Raw genomic sequence first — 18,434 nt, forward strand, 5'->3', positions numbered from 1 at the left:
TCGCACAGGCTCACCAAAATTGGACCATAGAAGATTGGAAAAATGTTGCCTGATCTGATGAGTCTCGATTTCTGCTGCGACATTCAGATGGCAGCGTCTGAATTTTGAATAAAGAACTAGAAAGCATGGATCCATCCTGCCTTGTCTCAACGGTTCAGGCTGGTAATGGTGGTGTAATGGTGTCGGGGATATTTTCTTGGCACACTTTGGGCCCCTTAGTACCAATTGAGCATCATTTAAGTGCCACAGCCTACCTGAGTATTGTTGCTAGGGATGTAACGATTAACTGCGAGCCGGTTGAAAATCGATTTAAACTTCAAGTGCAGCGCTGCTTCGTTTACAGTAGAAACCAAGGAAACGCTTTAAGCGCCACCTGCTGGCAGAGAGTGAATCTGCGTCTCGTTCAGCTCCCCTGCTGTTTCATGCAGATATTTTTATGTATAGTTTCACAAAACTGAAGTCAAACCATTCTGTTTTTGCTTCCAGATTTTTAAATTAAACAATCTAATTTAGATTAAAAACTTGCTGTATGCAGCATCTTTGTTTGGATAATCATTAAAATGCAGTGGTTGCCTCTAATTTTAAATGGAAAGAGTACAGACAAAGCCTTATTTTGTTTAAATGAAGAGATTTATTTTATTTGTGTTACTTATTTATTTGATTTGGGGCTTGTTTTAAAATTTGAATTTAGTTTTGTTATTTACATTTACATTCTATTTACATTTTGTCATTTAGCAGACACTTTTATCCACCGGACTTACAAATGGGGACAACAGACGCAATCAAAACCAACAAAAGTGCTATATTAGTATATCATAGTTATATTATAATTTCACAAAGAAATGTACAGCATTTTGTCCAAGCAATAATAAAAGGATATATTTAATTTATAATTTGTCTTAAATATAATTTTGTTTAAAAATAAAAATAAAAACACTTTTGCTTCATGGATGGATTTTTTTTTTTTTTTTAAATAAAAATATTTTTTCCTTTTTTTGTAGACACAAAATAGACTAAATAGACAGAACCCAAATTTTTCATAACAACTGAATGATGAAAAACAACTTCACAATATAAACCATTCAAATATTTAGGATCAGTAAGATTTTTTGTGTGTGTTTTTCAAGAAGTCGTCTCTTATGCTTACCAAGACTGCATTTATTTGATTGAAAATACAGTAAAACCATTATATTGTGAAATATTACAATTTAAAATAACTGTTTTCTATTTTAATATATTTTAAAATAAAATGTATTCATGAATTTTCAACCGCCATTACTCTAGTCTTTAGTGTCACATGATCCTTCAGAAATCATCTGATCTACTGATTTGGTGCTCAAGAAACATTTTGATTTATTATCAATGTTAAAATGTTGTGGTTCCTAATATTTTTGTGGGAATCTTTTTAGTCTTTGATAAATAGAAATTTAAAAAGAACAGCATTTATTTGAAATATAAATATATAACATTATAAATGTATTTAGCATCTCTTTTGATTAATTTAATGCATCCTTGCGGAATACAAGTATTAATATTTAGTGTATAAATATTAATATTTGTTTTAAAATATACAATTCATATAACATTGCTAATACCATTATATAAGATTTTTGTCATTTCACACATTGTCTGCTTACCTTATTAACGCACAGAAATAATTAAGTCAGGCCCTTGAGGCTAAAAGGATCCTGATTTGTGGCCCTGAGCTTTCTAAAGTTAAGCTCTGCTTTACTTCATTCCAGGTCCAAGGTTATTAATCTGCCAATAGGAAGAAAACATTAGAATCCATATGTATGTGTGCATGCGTGCGTTGACCATACTGTTCTGCCAAACACTGTACACCATCTCAGGTATTTATCTCCATCAGAAACTTTCATCCGTCTGCAGCACTTTATCAGCCATTAACAGCCTCCAATTACACATGCTTCAGCAATTAAGGCCATTTCATTACCTAATATAGTCAAACCTAGTCCTATGACTGAGGGGATAATTTAGTACCCAAGCTCAGCATGGGATTAGAGGGGAAATCTGAGCACAACAAACAATCTTTACTGACTCTAATATACACCCATCCAGCCAGGGCACAATGCTGTGAACTTTGACCTCTGAAGTGACTCTGCTATGCCCGGGTTAATGTTACACCCTGTTTTACCCCACAGCTGCGCCTCGTTATTACACCCCATAAAAAAGCGGGCAGGCATCGAAGGGAAGCTTGGCAGCTTTAAAGTACGAGAGAGAGAGAGAGAGAGAGAGAGAGAGAGAGAGAGAAGAGAGAGTGTGGGGGGGGGGGGGATGACTAAATGCAGACAGAGGCGTTAAGCCATTAAGGACTATTGTCGGACTCAAATGGTCGTCTTATAAGATCTCTGTCAATGGGAAATGGAGCCTAATGACCTGAACAGACTTCAAAGACACACAGGCACACTCAATCACAGCCTCGCTTTTACACACTCACACACACACATAAAATGAAGAGCAAATGGAGTGTCTTTTGGTGCCTGTCCACATTTTCACTGCACTGAAGGAATGCATGTAATGTAAAGAGCTAGTAAATGACAACAGCATGTCTCTCCGTGTACTAGTTTTGCTTTTGTATACATTAAAGGAAGCTTCTACAAAAGACAAATGAGCTGCAGAATGTCTGTAAGCTTCCAGAAATTAAAATGGAAGTGACTATTATATTACAAAACTTTAAAAACAATTAATAAAATAATTAAATACATATAATAATCTAGTTTAAAATGCATGTTAAGTTCTTTAAAATATTTGGAAAACTTTACAGCCTTTTCAACAACAACAACAAAATCAAATGACATCATGGTATCAAATAATTAGTACTCTATAAATATTATCAAGTTTTAGGGAAGGTGGGGAGGCTGTACCACCATGTGAATGCTCTGAATGTCTTCAGATCTTTATAATATATATTAATTTTCATATATTTCATATCAATTATACATTTTCAGCAGCTGTTTCACATAATCCTTAAGAAATTTATCTAATAGGTTTGGTTCTCAATAAGTGTTTATAAATATCAATGCTGAAAATAGTTACATTTTTACACACATTAAAGGGATCATATGATCTTGCTAAAAAGAACATTATTTTGTGTGTTTGGTGTAATGCAATATGTTAATGTGGTTTAAGTTTCAAAAAACACATTATTTTCCACATATTGTACATTATTGTTGCTCCTCTATGCCCCACCTTTCTGAAACGCATAGTTTTTTTTTTTTTACAAAGTTCATCGTTTTGGAAAGCGTTTTTTGATTTTATTGGTTTTTTATCAGTTGCATTGTGATTGGCCGAATACCTCAAGCTTATGATGGAAATGTTACGCCCCTTAACATACTGTGATGTTGACTGTGTCAAGGTGCGACGAGAAAAAAAACAATAAAACCCATTACAAACGAGGCTTTGGTTGCATTCAGTGGGGACATAGTTACGGATCATTATGACTTATACTGTCTTTTTACACGTTGCATTGTGTATTGTGCGGTGTAAACATAAAACCATTTGTCTGCATTTGTGATCGGAAAAACGACAAACAAAAAAAATTACTCTACACTGCTCAAAACTCACTTTTGAGTCATCAGTGGACAATTCTTTAAATATGAAAACATACTTGAGTCAGAACAGCCGGCATTGTAGGTTCAGAACATAGTCCTCCGTTAAATGTGTTGCACACACACAAATATTTGAGTTGAACTGTTCTGGAACAGTGTCATAAATACAACTTAACCACTGATTTCTAGTTGTTTCCTCTTTTGGAAGGCCAAATAAAGTAGTTTCGCTTTCACAATGAAACAGCGTCTCTATGACAAGGCGGTGGCGGCAACAGTACTACAGCGAGAATCAAAGTTACTCCTTCGTGAACATTTGGGAGGTTTTATGCAAATCTTCCAATACAGTGACGTAGACGTGGGGGCGTGTTTAAACGAGGTGTTTTAGCAGGGCGTGGATGAGTCTTAACTTTTTTAAAGAAGATCTCTTTGGGTTTGGGACTTAAAGCAATAGTTCACCCGAAAATGAAAATGTGATGTTTATCTGCTTACCCCCAGGGCATCCAAGATGTAGGTGACTTTACTTCTTCAGTAGAACACTATTTATGATTTTTTTCACTTCAGACGTTGTAGTCTCTCACTCTACAATGCTTGTCAATGGTCACAGAATCTATGAGAGAGAAAAAAAACTGCAGAGAAAAATCCAAATGAAACCCTGCGGCTCGTGACGATACATTGATGTGTAAAGACAAAAAACTATCGGTCTTGGTGTAAAACTACATATTTTACACCACTGTCCATCATTCTGTCCAAAATCAGAGATGAAAACCTTAAACAAGAGCATACCCTTAACCTGTCAGACTGTGCGTACATCACACACACACACACACACACACACACACACACACACACACACACACACACACACACACACACTCGCGCGCGCCAACTGGATCCCATGTGGGTTCAAACCATGCTTTCCTTTCCTTTTCATCACTGCCCAGAAAATAAGCATGTCTTTCCTTTCTTCTATCTGGAAATTCAGCCCTTAAACGCTTACCATTTAAGCATACACCATTTTATTATGTACTTTAAAAATATGATGAGCAAATGTTTTTGTATGATTGGATGGCTATAAGAGAGAACGGGAGGAAGGGAGAGACAGTGTGTGTGCTGGATATGTTTGTTTCCCTGTTGTAGGCAATTTCTTGGCAAGGTTACCTGATACGCCTCCCTGGCAAGCGCGAAAACCAAAACCCACAGTAGGTACTCAACATTTGAAAGAAGCTCTTTGATTAGAACAAAGCAAAGAAGCAAAATGGCAAAAGGGAATAAGCACTTGTTTTGGTCTCTCAACCCCTTTCATTACCCACTCACGTTTGCTTTAGGCGAGTTACCCAGGATGCTCAGCAGGACACGGAGGAAAGACTCCCTGTAAGCTGGGCTCTTTTCTCCCTGCTTGTTTTATCAACTCTAATTTTCCTCACTGCTCAGCCGCCAATTCCTGCCCCAGATTTTACATTGATCAAGTGACAGGAAATGCCTGCACCCACCAGAGCGAGCGATGACACTATTTGAAAAAAGGACCTCCTCTCTCTCTCTCTCTCTCTGTAATTATGTCCTCCCTGTTTAATACAGACTAGCTATTAAACAAACAATTGATCCCCACTTAACACATGTACCCATGTTGGCTATCACATTTTGCCAATTCGCCACAGGCAAGAAAGGCAGAGAAGAGTGATGGAGAGAGAGAGATATGGCATCTCATACAGGAAAGAAAGGAAAAAGAGATGGCAAAATATGTAGAAGAGAGGAGAATGTGTATTGTCATGTGGCTCAGACAGGTAGAAGGTGCCTTCTCAGGCAGAGCTAATCAGACGTTTTTATGAGCTTTAAATTGAAGCATTAACAGCTGTTAATGGGGACATTGTGTGTGAGTTTAGCATCAGTTAATCTGTGTTTGGGTGTTGTCATTGTTGCCAGTGAGTGTGTGTGTGTGTGTATGTGAGGGTAATGGAGCTAACAGATTGTCTTGTTTGCCTTTTTGAACTTCCCAGTGCACTCTGGGTGCAGGATGAAAAACAAAGGGTGCTAATGGCTACATAGGTAATCACATGAAGTAGGATAATTTTTATAGTATTTTAGGTGATTGTGGAACTACCCACTTTTTGGCGTTTTCGCACCGCCGGAACTGGAAGCGATTTTAGTACCGGACTGCCTTTTTCGAGAACCAAATTAGCTCCTACTCCGAAGCAGGTTCTAACCAGCACAACTGGTACTACCCGTGATGCAAGTAGACATTGATTGGCCAGAGGCATTTGAAAACGCCCTCACCCTCCATGATTTAAAACGCTGTGTAAACATACTGTAAACATTGTGTCAACTTATTTTTGCAAGTATGATGAACAGCGATAGATGGACGGACGCTGAAGTGCAGGCACTTGTAGCAAATGTAGCACTGCCAGTTGTCGTTGGAGAATCTTAGTCCTCCTTTCCATTTTTTCATCGCTTTACGTATACGTCGACATTCCATGTCCATTATTGTGAAACCCGTGAGACACAACAAAAACACAACTCCGATAGCAGCGTCCTCCATCCTCCTGTTGTTAACGTTGTTCTTCTTTGTTTCCGCCGCGCACAAATGACATCGCTGTCGACCAGCTTACGTCGCTTCCTAGTACACACTGTCAGTGTGAATGCAACCCTTTAAATGGTACCGGGAAACAGTTTGCACAAAATCATCCCAGTATTTTAGTACTGTACATTTAGTTCTTGAACTAAAGTGGTGCGAAAGGCCCTCATGACACAAAGACCTTAACTAACCTGAGATTTTACTGAAGGCATAACGATCGATCACTGAGGCACCACACACATCCTAAACACTCAGTGTAAACACACTTTTGATGGGATGCTTTTTTATGTTTTAGGTGGTGTTACAATAATACATCAAGAGGCAATAATAATTAGATTTACATTGTGATCAGAATTAGATTTACAATGTTTAATTTGCATTTCTAAATGGCCATTTCATCCCCTAAAAAAAATCTTAAAAGAGGTCGATATGACTCCTGCGCTATATTCCAAGTCATCTGAAGACGTACAATAGCTTTGTGTGAGGAACAGATTGAAATTTAATAATTTATTACTCATCTTCCCCTCCTCCAAAACTCTAAAATCTTATTACAGTCAAACATTGTGCGTTCACACCATCATCGAAAACATGGGCAATGCAGCATGAATATGCAGAATGAAGAATATGATTTTAAAGCTGCAGTAAAGGCGAAGCTTATCAGGAATAGCAAGTTTGCCCATTTACTTGACAACATATGAACTCCTATTACATGGAAGATAGCTGCATGATGATTCAACAGAAAAGATTTAGCATGACATGAGCGTGAGTAAATGCAACTGAAATTCATTTAGTAATTAAAAGAAATGAAAGTTGCAACAGATCTTTTCTTCCATATTGTGACGCACATTCCAGTGAAATAAATTATCAAAAAAAAAAAAAAAAAAACTTATACCACACCCTCTCTCCAAAACCCTGTCATGCAAATCAATGTCAGCTAACCCAATATTAGCAAACATGCTAAATAAGTCACATGCAGAGAATGTTTCTGATGGGCTGATTTCTGATTGGGTTCTCTGCTGACTTTTTCTCTGTTTATAGAGCCTTGGGCTGTCACAGGGACAGGTCTGACAGGTAGTAGGAACATTTTTGGTGGGGTATTCCAATGAAAAACAAACGTACAACAGCTTCAACTCTGTGTTTTATTCTGGTATTTAATATGCACTTTTTGTTAGTAGAGGCATGCATTTCTTTCTCTATTTCTATTTATCTATGTCATACTCTCTGTCTTCCTATTTCTCTTTCTCTCACTCTCTCTCTGCAGTAAGACAGCTTAAGCTCGCTCTAATTAGGGGACATCTGTTTCTATTCCTGCTGACTGCTTTAACAAATATCCTCATATTCATAACAGCTCATACCTAATGAGTTACACAGCCCAGGGCAAATCTCATACCTGCACAAAGATCAAACACCTAGCCTAAAAGCACACATGCACACAAACACCCAAATTAGCACAGACTCACACTCTCTCTCACACACACACTGGTACACTTCCCTGCCAAGTACAACTACCAGAGCTTCAAAAGACAAACAGCAGATGACACTTGTGAATCTTGTAGAACTGGAGTGAGGTTAGTTTGAAATCTGTGACAGCAATTTGCAGCTTATTAAAATAAATCAAACAACTTCTAAGGAAAAAAGAATGTTGGCCCAACTATAAAAAAAAAAAAAAAAAAAAATAAAAAATAAAAAACTACCTGCCCTGCCTGGATAAGGAGTGTTTTTGCTTTATTTGTGTGAGGGCTCAACACGGTTTTAACCTGAATAAACAATAATCAAATGAGGGTGAAACTATCCAAATTACAAAGTAAAAATGGCTTTGTCTGTCATTGTCACTTGTCTGTGTATCTGATATAATATATTATTATTTTCTTTTGTAAATCAAAAGTAATCATTTGGGAGACATAAAGCCACACTGCAAGATATAAAGTCACAATTAAATAGTAAATTTATTTATTAAAAAGTGCCGTGCTACGTTGCATTTTACATCTCCGAATATGAAAGAAGTCGTAATTGTGAAATTTTGTTTAGAGAGAGAGATAGAGATAGAGATGCTATTATTGTATTTATATAATTGTAACTCAAAGTCACAATTACAAGAAATAAACTCACAATTGTGAGAAATTAAGTCATTATAACAAGATATAAAGTCATAAGTGTGAGATATGAATTTGCAATTATTAAAATTAGTCAGAATATTTAGATACATAGGCGCAGTAACAAGAAATAAAGTCACAATTAGATGAAATTAAATTATCTTTAAATTGGCTTTAAACTCTCGGGCAGAAAATTTTTACATAAAGCATTTAGTGCATGTATCACAAAAAAAGCTATAGGCTGAGTGAGTGAGTGAGTGAGTGTGAGTAGAAGTAAGAGTGTTTCGGAATGTGTGTGTGTGTGTGTACTCTACGGTTACAGGCTGTGGTTAACTGCAGCATTAGCTTGAATACAAGTTTGCGGTTTTCATAGAGCTGGTCTAAATGTGCTCAGATCAGCTTTCCTAAAGCAGTCCACTAAACTGCCCTGTTATGTATCATAAAAATCCGCTGACAGGTACACACACACACACTCCCGGTCTGACACAGGTCACTCTCCCTCTTCTCTAATGCGTCCTGCAACCCCCTAAAGACACAATATCTCCTTATCGCCGAGCCACTCTATTAGGGACAAAAGGTCATCCCGGAATAATATTAAACTTATGAAGCTCTGGCTGTCCTGGCTGCTTCCAAATGTGCAGAGAAAGCATAAAAAAGGTGTTGTGTCCGTGTATGTGATTATATCTGTCCCATCCTCCTCTGCACACTGACCTCAGGGTTCTGGGTTATTGGTCTCAGATGCAGGCAGCTTCTCAATGTACAAAAGAGCCTGGTATTCCACTGCTTATTACAGCAAAGCCATACACAACACGCAACGGCACACAGGCACACTTATGCTTACACACCGCACCACAACAGAACACAGAGGGCAGTCTTGTGCGTGTGCGTGCATGCAAGGTATTGGCGCATTCAGGGAGATTTTAGAAAGGAGGAAGTAGAGGCCGCTGCATCCTGCCTCACACACACAACCTCAAACAGATTCATACAGTCATACTTTGTTCTTGCCTCTGCATGCATTAAATGTTTCATGATGGAAAATGTGCATTCTTTTAAATGGCTTCCAAGAGAAACTTAAACACACAAAAACACAAGGGCCGTCACGCACGCGTACTGTATAATTTACTGTTTTCAATTCAGCGGTAGCTATAATTCCAAATACAATGTCGTGGAGTTAATCAACTAAAAGTAGCGATGTTTCATAACAGTAACAGTGTAGCTTTTCCAGTGACGGGCTCACTATTCGCGGTGCGCGCGATCAAACTACATCGCCGTTTTTAACCTGGAGGTGAGGGAATAATCAAAGGCTTACCTAAACAAGCCTTCCTCTTGTATGTAGCGCTGGAATTCTTGATGATTTGTTTGTCCTGAGCGGCCTTCTCTCTTTCTTCCATATACCGCAGTTTGATTCATTCTAATGAATCGGTTCATCATAAATCTTCCTCTCACTCATATGTAACGTTTGAAAGTCCGATTCATTCCAGTGAACCGGTTCAGTCGGACAATTCATTTAAATTAATTAAGAATCACATGAAAATGATTCACCAATTTGACTTCTTAAACGACTGGCTATGTTTTCTACCTAGACATGGTTACATAAATTAGTGTGTTTCTTTGTATTTAGTAATTTGATTTTGTTAACACAAAGTTTTTGAAAATACCAAAATAAAGGTTAAATTATATTATTGTATAGTTATATATATTTTTACTTATAAAAAACATGTTTCTCCCTTAAGTAACTCTAAGATTTGTTTGTAGCATCTAGTGTAGTATAATAACCTGATATTATGACTGGCTTGTAGCTTGGCAAGCTAAACTTTAAAGGTAGTTTCTCCAACACTGGACAGCATGTGTGTACTTGTGCATATTTATATCTCCGTATATGTGCAGGCATGATGAGTATTATATGTCGTTGGCCAGGTTTGAGCCGTAAAATAATTTTTAAAACCTGATTTCCTGTGGGAGTCCTCAGAAGTCAACTCATTGGAAAGGGATTAAAAAAAAAAAAAAAAACATTTGCATATGATTTGTCACACCCACCACATTAAACTTTCATCCTGACAAAAACATGTCAGATAAATTTACATTGCTGCTCTGACAGGCCAACACAAGCACGGACACAGCCCAATGCCATCGCCAATTATCACAGCTACTTTTACTATGCATCAAACTCGTCTGTCGCTCCCCTGCTTTCGTCTTCCCAAATGACCCCAATAAAAAATGATGCGGCGGGGCGGATTTGCCATTGTCACCTACATTATCACCCCCTGTATCCTCCCTCTGTATATCGAGTTGCCAATCAGAGGCGGACGGATGGCAGGCGGGCTGTGCTGATTTGAGGGGGCTTGGGCTGTATGGGTTTAAATAATAAAAGGGAGATTTGACTTCAGGCCCACAGAGCCTTGCCAATAAGACGGCTGGAAGAATATGGCAGTGTGTGCTCGGACAAAATAACTGCAAATTGAGGATATAATGAACACGTTTAATATTTCATACGCCCTGGATGGAAATATCTTTAGTAGGGAGATTTCTCAGTCTCTTTCATTTGCCCTCTCTCATTCTTTCATTTGTCCTGTCTTTACTTTCTCTCCCAAACCCCCCACACAAAACCCTGCACCTCAACTACAGTCTCACTCGTCCACAGGACTTTGGACTCTACTTAGGTTTGAGAACCGTGAAAGCCCTCGACTGTTGCTGTGAGGGAGGTTTTGGGAGGGAGAGATGAGAGTGACAGTTTAAAGACCGTAATCATTGACAATTACACACCACCGAAAGCTTTTCCTCTCTATTTATCCCTCCCTTCTTCTCTCGCCCTCTGACTGTTCTGTTGTGACTGGGTACCATCAAAAGCAGATCTACTAATATGGTGTTGTTCTGTCACATCAGTGTTTTTAACACAACCCCAACCATCAACAGCACTAATACCCACAATATAAACCCACTGAATCAACATACACAGTGAATGTACATCAAGTCTACTAATCAAATTTTAACTGGCTGCAGCAGTGATTAAGACTACAGGCAGTCGTTGTGTGGCTTTGTTTATGTGTAACAAAATTGATTGTTCTTCATGATGCTTGCACTTCAAAACATCTCTTAAAGACCACCATGTCACATGTTCTTCCCAAACAAAGCAGCTAAAGTTACATACATAAGCTAATGTTTATTGCTCCTCTCAGTGTGGTGGTGTTGATGCAAGTTCTCTCTTAGGGTTTTAATTACAGTGTCTTAACTTTTCTGTATTATTATAATTTCTTACTTAAGCAATAAGGTATGAACAGCATTGCTATATTATTGATATAGTCATGACTAAAGGGATTTTTAGGCATGACCTAACTATATTTACAATAAAGCACATCCTTTTGCTTATATAAAATTGTCTACTTAAAGGGATACTCCACCCCAAAATGAAAATTTTGTCATTAATCACTTATCCCCATGTCATTCCAAACCCGTAAAAGCTCCAATCGTCTTCAGAACACAATTTAAGAAATTTTGCATGAAAAGCTGGAGGCTTGAGACTGTCCCATAGACTGCCAAGTAAATCACAGTGTCAAGGTCTATAAATGGTATGAAAATCATCATCAGAATACTCTATCTGCCATCAGACGTGCAATCTGGGTTATATGAAGTGACGGGGACACTTTTTGTAAGCAAAGAAAACAAAAATATCGACTAAGGACTCCTCTGTGTCTCTCCATATCACCGTATGCTGCGTATGCTCTTCTGTATCTTCTGCGCCACGAGGAAGCTAAATACCAGTAGAAACAGCACATCCTTGTGGCGCGGATGATACAGAAGAGCATATGCAGCATATGGTGATATGGAGAGACAGAGGACCCTGTTGACAAAGGAATTGTTGAATAAAGTTGTTATTTTTGTTTTCTTCACTTACAAAAAGTGTTCCCGTCGCTTCATATAACCCAGATTGCACGTCTGATGGCAGATGGAGTATTCTGATATCTTAAATTGTGTTCTGAAGACAAACAGAGCTTTTACGGGTTTGGAATGACATGGGGGTAAGTGATTAATGACAAAATTTTCATTTTGGGGTGGAGTATCCCTTTAAAAAAAGAGATATTTTGAAGAAAGTTGATAAACCGTTTTGATGCTTATTCTTATATTGTATGGACAAATAATAATTAAACTACCACTTTTATAGTCTTTAAATCTTACTAAAAATCTTTTTTTTTAAATTGTATTTAGATTAATAATGCACATATCACCATCAATGGCGTCTCTCATTGAAAGCTCACTAGCCTAAATCAGTTGCCTAAGGGAAGTCGTGGCCTAATGGTTAGAGAGTCGGACTCCCAATCGAAGGGTTGTGAGTTCGAGTCTAGGGCCGGCAGGAATTGTGGGTGGGGGGAGTGCATGTACAGTTCTCTCTCCACCTTCAATACCATGACTTAGGTGCCCTTGAGCAAGGCATCGAACCCCCAACTGCTCCCCGGGCGCCGCAGCATAAAAATGGCTGCCCACTGCTCCGGGTGTGTGCTCACAGTGTGTGTGTGTGTGCACTTCGGATGGGTTAAATGCAGAGCACGAATTCTGAGTATGGGTCACCATACTTGGCTGAATGTCACGTCACTTTCACTTTTACACTTTTTAATAAAACATACAGTTCACTAAAAGCATTCTGGGATTAATTAATTACTGACAACGATTATTATAAAATGGCAATATGACAGAAAACTGAGGGTATTCAAATCGTTCTGCTTCCCTGTGGAATCTGCAGAGGCTAAAGTTACAAATAAACAAACTGATTATACACAGCGAACTTGTGTAATCACAATAACACATCCTTTTCTCTGAAGCTGACAGACATACACTTTTAAAAAAATTAATTTCCTCTTGTCCTGGATCTGTGTACTGCTCACTCCATCTGCATGACTTTCATGAATTATTCATGCCGGCATTTCAAACATTAAATGCATGTATTAATTTCATTTACCTTTAAAAAAAAAAAAAAAAAAAATTTTATGCTAAAAAGTTAGTCACAAACATTCAGCCTTTGAAAACTTTCAACGGGAGCCACTGGGGATTAGATAAGATCGCATATTAGCCATAGAAATGCTTTCATTATGCCCAAATTCCTAAATTAAACAATGTTTTGTTTAAATTATTTAACTACTTGTACATCAACATGGTTACAAACAAGTAAAATTGTCTAAATTGAATATTGACAGAAAAAAAACTGACAGCTGATTGACAGAACCTGCCACACCACAGTTTGCTTTCATCTCTTCTCGGCTGTAATGATTACAGTCATGTTTTACACCTCACTGGGTTTGGCCTAGAAGTGTTATGTGATGCTATGTGTGAGTGTGAGTGTGTGGGGGTGTGAGGCTGAGTGTGACAGGTTGAGGTGTCCGCCCTTCTCTGACTGTGTCATTAGCATTAGCTTCTGATCTCTCCACACAGAGCCGATGCCTGACATCTGAATCATCAGTAAGGACTGAGACTCCCCTCACCTGCCCTCCCCATCTCCTCTCCCTCTCTCAGCTTCCTGTTGTTCCTGCGTGATCCTCCACTCGTGTATATGATTGGATTTGGGTTTAACAGAAACCTGTAATTACACAGCCATTGTGCTCAAGCTAAGCCAAGGAATGACAGCAGCAGAGGCACAACCACAGTGAAGGCCGCAGGTACTGCAGGCACTCCGCTAGAGGGTGAGCTGAGAGCCAGCCAGGTAAAATCCAAGATTTTTTAGCTAGAAATGATAGGCTGTGCCTTGGGTCTGAGTACTTTGAACCCCTGCCTGATGGCTGAAGGCAATCCTAACAGTGCAAAAAAAAAAAAAAAAAAAAAAAAAAGTGTAAAGGTGTTCTTGAATTTACCAGGGCAGGAGGGGAAACACATAGGTGGCTCATTTTGCATGGTACCTTAAATGCTGTTGTTAGTCCGAAGTGCCATCTGCATGGTGTGTGTTTGTATACATGGCCTCAGGCAGTGGATGGTTTTGCAAAATAATAAAGATGTGGGTGTGATGCAAATCTATAGCACAGGCACACACAAAGAACAGCACACAGACTTCCACCTAAGTGGGATTTTTAAAAGTAAGCTGCATTTTGTTTATGCATGTGCACCAGCAGGTTTTCACAAATCATAACATCAAACACTGTAGCTGTGCCACAGTATACAGTAGATATGGTATCAGATGGTAAGACTTACTATCTGAAACCGACCATAATATTTTATCTGTTATTGCAATATGGACCATGCAACTTATTGATAATCATTACCTCCCATATGGCAACCTTTTTTTCCACTGGCCAAAATATATTTTAAATAGAAGCTAAATATATTATGCAAATTGTGAAGCTCAATGAAAATATTTTTGAAATCGAAATATATTTGGTTGCAACCTTCACATAATTTTATATTTCAATGTGTTACCTTTTCGCTGTTTAGTAATTGTATATTCTTTACATTTTGCAGAAATGTCTGCAGTAGGCTGTTTAATGGCAGGTACAATTGTGACAACTTACCCCTCACAGAATAACAACATGCCCAATTATTGGGGCTCAAAAGTTCAACGAGTTCAATGAACTGGATCCTTTTCCTCTGCAATAAGTTCCATATTCACATACAACAGTAATAATATGGTATTTAATGGACTATGTACCATGTTCAAAATACATCCATGATGTTGATGCATATGTTTTAAAGGAATTAAAGGCACAATATATAAGACTTTTTGATTAAAATATCCAAAAACCACTAGAACAGTGTTATATATTTTGCTGAATTGTGTACTTACATTATCCCAAATGTTTTGAGGAATGTTTAAATCCAGAGAAATAAACAATTTTAACTAGTGACACGGACCGTGTCCATAGTGTCATTGTGTCGCCTGCCAATGATGTCATACCCCTCGATTTCCGGTTTTGTTTTGTAGAAAACATATGGAAACACCAAAGACGCTTTAATATGTTATGCGTTTTAATAGAACGGTGATGACCGCACAGAGTAGCATTATAACAGAACTTTCAAACGTATCTAGTATGATAAAACAGTGCTGCTTGTTTTTCCCACATGCGCGCGACTGGAAGGAGCGGAAGTGGTCGACTGTGGCATAATAATAACTCTGCTGCTTTCGAGCCGTGTGTCGTGCTCGCTTAGCGGCCTCGTTTCGCTTTGACGGCTTCCAGCCTAACCCTGCTTCATTCTGCTACGTTAATAAATCATTAGCTCATCCATGAACATGATTTCTGCCCGAGTCCCGTCGGACTGCATCGGCTGTGGGGATGAAGATCACAACTCCCATGATTCCACACTCAGTCACAGTGTCATCAAACTACGCTACATAGTCTTTGTTTATTTTGAATATGTGCACTCTAGAGGCGAAAAATTACATATTGTGCCTTTAAGGATCAAATCAAATTTCTTCATTTTAAACCTTCAGGATAGTACTGAAAGGGCTAAACTGAGCCTCATCTGTTTCAGAAATGATTTTTGACCTACATACCCTTGTGGTGCCCAAAATGACTCGATTAACACCTTAAAAGGCAAAGACCCCTCTAGAGTGTGAGTGTGTGCAGCGTCCACACAGGAGACTGACCCCTTTAGCCTTTTTCCTTGTTCAGTTTACTGTGTGGATCAGTCTGTAACAAGGTCCCACACACACACACGCCTCCCCTGACAGTTTCCTTTCCAATTTCTCTACTCATTATAAAGACACAATGGGAAACAGCAGCAGTCTGTGCCAATACTACTATATATAAATAATGCTAGGTCAATGCTTTTACTCCTCTTTTCTCTCTCTCTCTTTCTCTCTCTCTCTCTCATTTGTGAGGATAGGCTTGCAGCTGCTCTTTTGCTCTGTGCACTGAAGGTGACAGAGATGATAAGGAAAGGAAAAAAGAAACAATGGATGAGATGAGAAGTTTAAAGATGGAAAGCTAAAGGCTGGAAGTCTGCGGTCATAACGCCTGTCTTCCTTCTCTCTCTACAGCTGCTCTACACTGACCAGTCCAACTGCTCTGAGACTCCAGGCCATCTGCTGTTAAACACACACACATGCAAACACACAGCGGACCATAGTGATTAATGTAAAATTGCTCCATTGAGAGACACTTGGGTTAGATATTATTAGCCGATTAATAATTACCTAATGAGTTTATAATAGGCCTTTGACTGGTACTAAATGAATTAGATCTGCAAGTGAATCTGGTCTGTTTGGGTTTTACTCTTTCATCGTGAATTATTAACAGTTTATCATTAGCATTAGCTCTTTATACAGCACATTCATTCCACGTTACTGGGGATTCACTTTCCAGAAAACATCAGGGATATTTCCTTACACACCCACCCGCCCAGATTTGTACTTGCAAGCATGCTAATGTACGCACACTAATGGTTGTTTTAGGTGTCAGCACATGACATTTGGAAGGGCTTTCACAACTCACCAGAAGAGCAAAAAGACAGAGAGAGCCATCCAACACTGAGCAACCCAGCACAAGGCCGGTTATGACAACCATTTAGCCAGAATTATCTGGCAAATTGACTAGGCTTTAACATGTAGCTGAATATTACCCAAGGGGCATTGTGAGGTTTTGAGAAGCCCTGGGCTAAAACTGACCATGGGCTGCACCATGGATATCATGCCAGCCTAAAAGTGTTCAGGTCCCAGAGGGGATTGAGGGAATGTGGAGGACTCAAATGGAGGGGCAACTGGAGACACAGCTTTGTACAGTGTTGAATCTGTGTTTTTTTTAAAGGGATAGTTTACCCAGAAATAAACATTTTATCTTCATTTACTCTTACTCCATATTCGATACAAACCTAAATGCTGTTCTTAATGTTTTTTCAACAGTCCAAATGACTTGTTTGCTATTATATTTCAAGTGTTCCAAAGCTATAAGATAGCATTGTGTGGTTAAAAGACCTAAATTAAAGGGCTAGTTTACTTAAAAATTAAGGCCTTCATCATTTACTCACTCTTATGTCGTTACAAAACTCTCTTTTACTGTATGTTCCACAGAAGAAAGACAGTCCTACTGGTTTAGAACAACATCAATTATAGCAACAATTACAGGTTTAGAACAGGGTGTGTTGATTATGACACAATTTTCATTTTTGGGTGAACCATCCCTTTAAGTCATTATTTACTGATAATCTTCCCCTCCAGTGATAAAGAGTGAGAAATGAGAGCTTCACTGGAAACAAAGCTTTTGAATGGCTTCAGAAAACCTGTAATACATTTTGGCAATTGTTTGGTTATGATTGACAGCTGTGATCACTCCACAAAACTAAATCAAACTACTTCATTTGTGACTAAACAACGCTTAAATAACAAGAGCTTTGGGGTGAGCTATTCCTTTAAATCTTAGGCAAATTTATTTGTTTAATTAATGTATATCTCTACAAATCGCGTGAAGGTAAGACTAATTTATCTGCGTTTAGAGATTGCACTTTAAAATGAGCTACGAGCATTTCTTATCTTCCTAGCAATAAGGGAACTCCCTCTGAAAATAGATGTGCTTTCTAATACATAAACAAAAAAGCAACAAGACTAAGAAAGCAACCATGCAGAAGTGGGGTCTTGTTACAAAGGCAGAGCAGAGCCAAAATTAACAGCTCTTAGCTGGCGACAGTGTGACATTCAGCTCTAACATATGCTCTTAAAAGTCGTCAACACCAAATTCCACACGAACCCTGCCACATTTGCACCAGCACACACATGGACACACACCTACACCTCACCTCAGCGGCTTTCAAGCATGTGTCAGGGCACAGCATATAGAACAGTGACAAATAGACAGTGGATCGCTGAATGTGACCTTTCACCTTCAGTAGTGGCCTGAAGCTTGTGGGATGTCAGACCTGTAAATACAGATATCAAGTGAATGGCGTTCAGGCCTTGATTTATAGAGTGCAATTATTCAGCACATCTCTTTCATATTACCTCTGCCAGATCACTGTTAACAAACGTGTAAATCAAACAGTGTAGCAAACTACTAGTAAGAAGTGTGTGTGTGTGTGTGTGTGTGTGTGTGTGTGTGTGTGTGTGTGTGTGTGTGTGTGTGTGTGTGTGTGTGTGTGTGTGTGTGTGTGTGTGTGTGCTCCTTTATCCCTGGGCGTCCTGGTGATGAGTTGCTCTCTGAGTGATCGTAAATAAAGATGGGGGACATGAGCTCCCAGGACGCCGACCTCTCCTGTCACAACTTTCACCGCACACAGAGCAACTGATACATCCTCCCCCTC

At 38.7% G+C, this 18,434-nt stretch overlaps 1 long non-coding RNA gene across 1 annotated transcript in view; it reads right to left on the reverse strand.

The window, feature by feature from the left end:
• The window catches only part of LOC122145642, a 47,801-nt gene extending 37,882 nt beyond the window's left edge, over positions 1 to 9,919 (reverse strand). Inside the window, exons 1-2 of the long non-coding RNA XR_006160456.1 lie at positions 9,538 to 9,919; positions 4,056 to 4,173 (exon numbers count right to left, since the gene is read on the reverse strand). This is a non-coding gene — a long non-coding RNA (uncharacterized LOC122145642). The remainder of the gene's footprint in view (positions 1 to 4,055; positions 4,174 to 9,537) is intronic.
• Positions 9,920 to 18,434: the final 8,515 nt, after the last annotated feature.

The sequence above is a fragment of the Cyprinus carpio genome, chromosome A7, assembly GCF_018340385.1.
Source record: "Cyprinus carpio isolate SPL01 chromosome A7, ASM1834038v1, whole genome shotgun sequence".
NCBI lineage: Eukaryota > Metazoa > Chordata > Actinopteri > Cypriniformes > Cyprinidae > Cyprinus > Cyprinus carpio.